The sequence below is a fragment of the Carlito syrichta genome, unplaced genomic scaffold (assembly GCF_000164805.1).
Source record: "Carlito syrichta isolate Samal-C Ts95f unplaced genomic scaffold, Tarsius_syrichta-2.0.1 Scaffold79544, whole genome shotgun sequence".
Taxonomy (NCBI): Eukaryota; Metazoa; Chordata; class Mammalia; order Primates; family Tarsiidae; genus Carlito; species Carlito syrichta.
This window is the reverse complement of record NW_007023640.1, coordinates 1-8190: the sequence shown is the minus strand read 5'-3', so window position 1 is coordinate 8190 and position 8190 is coordinate 1. Positions and strand designations below refer to the sequence as shown.

General features: G+C 52.1%; 1 pseudogene; it reads left to right on the top strand.

Moving 5' to 3' along the window:
- Nucleotides 1–487: 487 nt before the first annotated feature.
- LOC103257009 lies at nt 488–3101 on the top strand (annotated as a pseudogene).
- The last annotated feature ends 5089 nt before the right edge of the window (nt 3102–8190 follow it).

Sequence of the window (8190 nt, the reverse complement as noted above, 5' to 3'; positions counted from 1 at the left end):
GCAGAGGGGCTGGGGCCAAACCTGGGTCGTCTGGGCTCAGAGGTGGTCCCACTCGCCTGGTAGGCGAGCAAGTCATGCAGCAAGTGAATGCATGCGTGGGTGGTACAGTGTGTTTGCAGACAGAGCTGGGCCTGAATGGATTCTGTTCCCTAGTCATAGCTCTGGGGAAGGAGGGTGTGAGAGTAAAAGCAGAAGTGACTCTTAGAGTTTCCCTTGACTCCCATGAGTCATGAACAAGGACAGAAACCAGGTTCTGGGAACGTTTCCTTTCACAGATGGCGAGCCAAGGCATGAGGGGTTCGCATAGCCAATAGACAGGACATCGGAGCCCAGGCTGTCCCCAACCCACATCTATGGCCTTAGCCATCACCTTATACTACTTCAGCCCTTCTGGGAAGCCCAAGGAATCAAATGGCCCAGACTGAGGTGGCAGGGCCCGGAGGTTCCAGGTCTGAGTGGGGTAGGGGAGATTTGGATGGGGGCTTCCATGGGTGTCCCAGCTCTGAAGCAGCCAGATCCTGGCCCCCAGGCTCTGTGCAAGGTCTCCGTGGCTACCTCCCATTTTGCCACCATGACCAACTTCAGCTGGCTGTCGGCAGAAGCCATCTACCTGAACTGCCTCCTGGCCTCCACTTCCCTCAGCTCAAGGAGAGCCTTCTGGTGACTGATTGCTGCTGGCTGGGGTGAGCATGGGGACCAGTGGGACACCATGGGGAGGTAGAGGACTAGGGAGGCCGAGGGCTGGGGAGGCCCAGGGAGCTCACTTAAAGGCCCCTTCACCTCATGCTAAGGCCCAGGGAAATGTGAGGATGGCTGCAGCCCTGCAGCAGGTGCTAGAGAGCAGGACTAGTCCCTGGCTGTGGCCTGTACCTGCTCCTGCCTTTGCAGTGTGCTGTGTGGCTGGTGGTGGGGTTGGGGGACAGATCTCAGAGCCAAGTATGTAGACCCCCCTTGCTCTGTCTCCTCTATGCCCCCACAGGGCTGCCTGTGTTCTTCACTGGCACGTGGGTGGTCTGTAAGCTGGCCTTCGAGGATCTTGCGTGAGTCAGCATGGGGTGTGGGACAGACAGGCAGGCTGGGAAGAGGAAAGGAGGGACTTCCCAACTAGACTGGGGGATGGGAGACCAGAAGGCAGGCTGTGGATGCCCCAGAAAGGACATGGACTGGGTAGGAGAGGGGGGTTCAGGGTTACCCGGTGGAGTGGGACTGTCCGGAAAAAGGTAAGTCCTGGGACCAGCAAGGAGGCATCAAATCCACCGACTTTAGAGATGTTTATCCAATGAGGTGGAGAGAAAGGGTGGGCCCAGCCTGGATTGGGGCGCCCCTTTCAGGGGAGGCTGACTGGTTGTGTCAAGAAAGAGGGCTGGAAGGCAGGTGGGGTGAGACCAGGGATGTGAGTGCCAGAGAGGAGACAGCGGGAGGCATGTGGGGTGTCACAGAACGGGATATTGCAGTCACTGTTCCTGTCCTGCCTCCAGAGGTGCTGGGACCTAGACAACAGCTCCCCCTACTGGTGGATCATCAAAGGGCCCATTGTCCTCTCCGTGGGGGTCAGTCCCTGGGTTTTATTCAGTGAACCTCCCTGAACCCACCAAAGGGCTGAGCATGGCCAGGGTGGGAGTTGGGATACCCGGGTTCCAGCTTTGCTCTGCTGCTGAGTGTCTATGAGACCCTCTCTGGGCCTCAGTAGCGCATTGGTAACCAGAGGGGTGTTCTCAACCAGAAGGCAGGCTGTTGTAGCTCAGAGTTTTGATGATCTGGTGAGCTGGTTGAAGACCTTTTAGCACTGCTGGGAGAGACTGAGGGTGGGGGGAAGGAGGCAGAGCCTACGGCTGAGTGCAACCTTCTCCCCAGCTCCCACACAGAACACAGAGGCAGTGAGGACCATTTCACGTGGCTTGCAACCTTTTCTCATGTGCAACCTTTTCACATGTGCAACCTTTTCACATGTGCAACCTTTTCTCAGCTTAGCAATTGTGCAAAGTGAGGGGCACCTGCTTTGTGCTAGAGAAGAGCCTGGGAGGCAGCAGGAGGCCCGCGGCAAGACCTGACACTCCCTGCCTTGATCCCAGGACTGGAGGGGGGTGCTTGAGCCCTCCTCTGCTCTCCTTGGCTTGCACGTGGGACCTCCCAGCCTCCAGGCTACAAGTTTTGGGGTGGTTGTCTGTGCGTCCATCCACTTGCACATCCCTGTGTGTCAAGGATTCAGGAGTCTAGCCCCCCAAAGTGCTGAGGCCCCATCTCAGGCCATCCAGGGCTACACCTGACCCTTACCCTCCATCCGCCCATGCCTCTGTTCACAGGTGAACTTTGGACTTTTTCTCAGTATTATCCGCATCCTGCTGAGGAAGCTGGAGCTGGCTCAGGGCAGCCTCCACACCCAGTCCCAGTACTGGTACAGCAGTGTGCGTGTGTGTGTGTGTGTGTGTGTGTGTGTGTGTGTGTTTGTGTTGGACACTGAGAGAGGGTAACTGAGGGACTTTAGTGTGTTTCTGTCTCATTCAGCAGATATTCCGGGTCCCATCTCTATACTCTTCCCCATATTCCCAGAGAGAGAATAGAGTTGGTCCCTATCTTCTAGGAGACCACATTTGGAAGGATCGGGACTCCAAATAGCCAATTGCCATGCCAATGAGTGCTGGAATCAATTTCTAGGGAAGCCTGGGGCAGGAGATCCTTTCTAGATGAGGAGAGGGAAAGGGCAAGGAAGACTTCCTGGAGGAAGCAGTCTTTGAACTAGACTTTGAAAGATGCATAGATTTTGGAATACACTAGGACAAGAGCACTTGGCAGAGAGAACAGCAGGATCCAGGGTCCTGAAGTAAGGAAGCCCAGGGTGAGTGTGGGAGGCAGAGATGCCAGGTGGCTATACACAGAGTGGGTCTGAGGAGGTGATGGGAAGGGAGAGTGGGCTGTGCACATTGGAGTCTCTGATTCCAGCCTTGGGAGCCTAGAGCATGTCTTTCCTGCAGGTGTCTCTCCAAGTCAACACTCTTCCTCATCCCACTGTTTGAAAACCACTACATCATCTTCAACTTCCTGCCTGACAATGCTGGCCTGGGCATCCGCCTCCCACTGGGCTGGGGCTGGGCTCCTTCCAGGTAAGCCCCCAGCAGACACTCTTTCCCTCCAAGTCCTCGGGCAGGCGGGAGCTGCTGGTGTCCATAGGCCTTGGTGAACTTCATGATAGGGCGAGTGCTATTCTTTTCACCCGTCACCCATCTGTTCGACTGTCCATCTGTCTGTCCATTTTCCATCTATCCATCCATTTTTTCTATCCATTCAACTATCCATCCACCCATCCATTGGCCCTTCCTTCCTTCCTTCCTTCCTTCCTTCCTTCCTTCTTTCCTTCCTTCCTTCTTTCCTCCCTTACTTCCACCCACCCATTTGTCCACGTCTATTCATTCAGTTACCCATGAACCCATTCACTTATCTATCCATCCATCCATCCACCCATCCACCCATCCATCCATTGGCCCTTCCTTCTTCCCTGTCTTCTGTTCTTCTTCCCATCCATTCATTAACTCTCTATTCATTCAGCTACCCGTGAACCCATTCACTTATCCACCTGCCCACCCTATCTGTTAAACTTTTACTGAGCCCCTCTTATGTGCCAAGTGATGTGCTCATTCATGAGGGATGCCTAAATAAAGTCAGAGAAACAGGCCAACAGCACAGCCCTGGCAGACTTGCTATGACAGTTCTATGAGACAATGTCCCTGGCACATAGTAAATTATAAATGCATCTAAATTTCCTTTTCATACACACCTGGCCCAAGCCATAACCTGGGGTTGGTTGGGGAAAAGATGGTAGAAAGACTGCGGAATGCATTCTGTGGGAGCCCAGCAACCGGTGCCCTGTGCCCTAGTTGTGGACTATCGCTTCCCTCTTCCCTGCTACCTCTGTCCGGACTGTGCCTTCCCCTGTGACCCCAGTCCCTCCCAGCCCAGCTCCTTAGAGTCTCACACAGCCTTATCATGTGTCAGGGCTGCAGTGTCTGGGTGAGCAGGTCATGGGCCCTGGGGGCCCCTGGAAGGAAGCCCTTCCTCCCACCTCTCGTACATGGCATCTCTCTGCATGCTCAGTTTCATGGGGGTTGGGTAGCAAAGCCATATTGGGACTTTCCTAACATCCTCTCTCTTGTCCCTGGAGGTGAGGACTGAGATCTCATGGAAGTGGCATGGCCATGACCCTTCCAGGCCCCTGGAAGGCTGGTCATGTCTGGGAAAGGAGCCTCCATGAAGAGTTGTAAAGGAACCTCTCAGGAAGCAGTGTTGGAGACCAGATGGTTACATACCTCTGGGAATGGGGAGCTTACTAGCTTTACGATAGCTCTTTCTGTTGTCAGGCACCTGTGGGGAAAATCATCTTTATGTGGAACAGAAATCTATCTCCTTTTCTTTTTCACCACAGCCCCAGTTCAGCTCTGTTAGGTGGACCCATCTCTCAGCTCCCTCTGCCCCTGACCTTCGACATGGAAGGATACAAACAGCCCTGCCCCCTCAACTATAGCACCCTTCTGCTCCACTGCAGGCTACTTTTTCAGATACCATCAGTTCCTGCAGCCCCTCAGAGTGCAGAGTCCTCTCTCCCTTCATGTCATGCCCTCTGGACAGATTTCCAGTGGCCCAAGTCATGCTCACAAAATCAAGCCCCAGAGCAGTGTCTAAGTGATTCAAGGAGTCAGGGTAGTTATTCAGCCAGGAACTCAAGAAAGCACTTGCAAAAGTTTTTCACTAGGAACAGACAAAGGCAATGCTAAAAGGCAGAAAAAGGAGCTAAGGCAATGGTGAGATACTTACAGGAAGGAGGAAGTAGTATCCTTCAGAGGTAGTACTTAGCAGTGTCTGTGGCCAATCCTGGCTTTTCCTGCTGTGTCTCTGTTTCTCGTACATGGCATCTCTCTGCATGCTCAGTTTCATGGGGGTTAGGTAGCAAAGCCATATTGGGACTTTCCTAACATCCTCTCTCTTGTCCCTGGAGGTGAGGACTGAGATCTCATGGAAGTGGCATGGCCATGACCCTGAGCTTCTGCCAACCTGGAGAACCTGCACTAAGTGGACCATGCCTTCCCACTCGAGGGCAAAGGTGCTGACATCTATGTGCTAGGCTGGCCCCTTCGCACAACAGGAACCCACACCTGACTGGGGGAAGCTGCAGTGGTTCCGCCCCTATCTGGAGGCACGAAGGGTACCTGAGAACCTTCAGGCCACACCCCACCCAGCTGCTACCCAACCCTGGGCAGGGGTAGCCCTTCCTCCCACCTCTGCTTCTGACCCTTTCCCTAGATCCCTGTATGCCCACTTTGGATGTTCTCGGTCCTCTGTGTCCCTTCTCATCACCTCCTGGGGTCTGGGGGCTCTAGTCCTATGTTCTGAGGAGCCAATAAACTTGTGAATGAATTGGTACTGGAGTGAATATATGTGCCTCTGGGAGTGGGGAGCGTGTCCACACCCTTTATTTAATGGACATCATCCTTTGGTTCATGCTACATTGTAACTCCTTGTCTGCGCCAGGCCCTTCCTGTTTTATTCATGTGTAAAACACACCCTCTTTTGTCCCCACCCCTGTTCCTTCTGCCTACAGGCAAATGAGCCAAAGTGTTTAATGTGACTGTTTTTTTATGGGTCTCGAAAAATATGTGGCATTTCATGTATCTGTGTTTTCACTGACATGAATGCTATTGGTACATGCCCTGTCTGCATCTGACGTCTCCACGGCACTGTGCCCTGAGAGACCCTATGTGCTCCAGAGTGTGTGTCTGGTTCATCGTTTTGGCTGCGTGTGGTATCCCATGGTGTCTTCACCCACGTGGTCCCATCCTGTCCTGTCTCCCCTGCCCTTCAGGGGAACATTCATATCTCCCCACCTCCTGAATTTGTGGGAGTTAGTCTGTCACAGAGGCTCACTTTGGGGGGGAGCGGGGCTGAGATATTAGCGGGGCTGAGATATTAGCCCCTTCCTGATGTGACTGAGGGGTGTCAGATGACTGCTTGCATATCTGCATTCCCCACCCAGCAACCTCTGAAACCCCCCACACCTGGGCCCCTTGAGGCCCCCAGAGCCCCACAGCCCCACAGCACTCAACATGACCCAGCTTCAAGTGTTTGCAAGACAGATGGGTGACAGCGCTGTCACATCCCGGTCCTGATTTACATCTCCCCTTCACTAATGAGCTGAATGTCTCTTCTTGTGTCTGTTAGCCTTTTGGAGTTCTTCTGGAAGCTGCTTGAGTCTCTCTCCCAGTTTCCCTCTGGTGTGGAAAGTCCCAGGACTTTCCCTTGTGTCTTCCCCATGGTGTGCCCTTCTGGGCCCCAGCCTGCTGCCTGCTGCCCCCACTCAAGTGAGGCCCCCTTTATGGAACACAGTGGCATGATCCATCCCTCTCCCACCCTCCTTCTTGGCAGGAGGGAGGAGGAGACCTGGGCACTGTCTGTAGGGAGCTGTTTGCTGACTGATGGGGGTGGAGGGAGATTTTACACACTGAACAGGCAGTAATGGACACTAGGCAGGTAAGAATGCAATCCCTCCCCTTTTTGGTCTGTCCACAGCAGATCTGTCCTGCAGGACTCAGTTCAACCGTTCCCACCTCTAGGTGTAGCCCTCTCTCACTGCACCAGCCTTCCCTGCCATCTCTTCTTTTCCCCCATTGTCCTGGGAGTCCAAATCTCCCCCTCTAGCCTTGCCCACTTGGGCTGGTTGCCCTTGCCTGGTTCCTCCCATCTCTGTGACTGCCTGAAGAGTGACTCTCCTCTGCGTGAAGAATCTAACTTCTCTTCCACAGCCTGCCTGGACCAGGTCTCCTTCCTTCCTCACTGGGAAGAGGGGACCAGGCATCCCTCACCTGTGCTGATGGTGCTGATGGATACTCTCCTCTCTTACAGTCATGAGGACCTTAAGGAAAGGGGACACAGCCTTTTGAGGCCCAAGGTGACACTGTGGCCATGATGTCCAGCTGCCTGGTGCCTTCCTGCTCAGATGGATATGCAAGTGCATGCCCATCCAAAAGTCAATCATGCCTGCCTTAAGCCTTGGATCTTGAAAATAATTCATACTCACTGCCGACATGTGGGAGCTACAGAGGGGTTTAAAAGAAAATAAAAATCAGTCATCATCCTATTACCCAACGTCATCCACCACCATTATCTTTGTACGTTTCCTGGAAGATTTTTTTCCCCCCTGTGTTTTGTAAACATCTTGGGATCGTATTATATTTATAAACTTGCATCTTGTTTTTATGCATAGAAATAGCACACATGATATACAAATGGCCAATAAGCACATGAAAGATGCTTAACATCATTAGTCATGAGGAAAATGAAAGTCAAGCCCACAACAAGTTACTGTTTCACACCCACAGGGATAGCTAACGTGAAAACAAAATAGACAATAACAAGTGTTGACGAGAATGTGGAGAAAGTGAAACCTTCATATGTTGCTGGAGAAAGTGGTCATTTGCTTTGGTAAGAAGTTAGCTGGTTACTCACAAAGTCATCCACTTCCAGGTGTCTATGTGAGAGAACACACAAAAACTTGTACATGAATGTTCATAACAGCATTATCCATAACAGCCATGAGGTGAAAACACCCCAGATATCCAGCAACTGATGAACGCATAAACAGAATGCAGAATATCTGTACAATGGGAATGCTAATTCCATCATAAAAAGGAATGAAGTACTGATGTATACTACATCATGGATGGACCCTGGAATATTATATGCTAAGCAAAAGAAGCCAACCATAAAAGGCCACATATGGTATGATCCCATTTATAGAAAATGTCCAGAATAGGAAAATCCACAGAGACAAAAAGTATCTCGGAGGTCGTGAGGGTCTGCGGGAAGAGGGAATGGGGGGGGGGGGTGACTGCTAATGAGTGCAGGGTTTCTTGTTTCAGGTGATTAAACTAACTTTTTTGAGGTGATAGAACTAAAATTAGATAGTGGTGGCCAGGCGTGGTGACTCATGTTTGTATCCCAGCACTTTAGGAGGCCAAGATAAGAGGAATTCTTGAGCCCAGGAGTTTGAGACCAGCCTGGGCAACATAGCGAGACCTTATCTCTACGAAAAGTAAAAAAATTCCTGGCATTTCTCTAGTCTCTTCTGTGATAGGGAACCATGGACTGGGACTACAGTATGGGTTCCTGGGCAGATCCCTCGACTGGCAACTTCCTCCTCTCTCA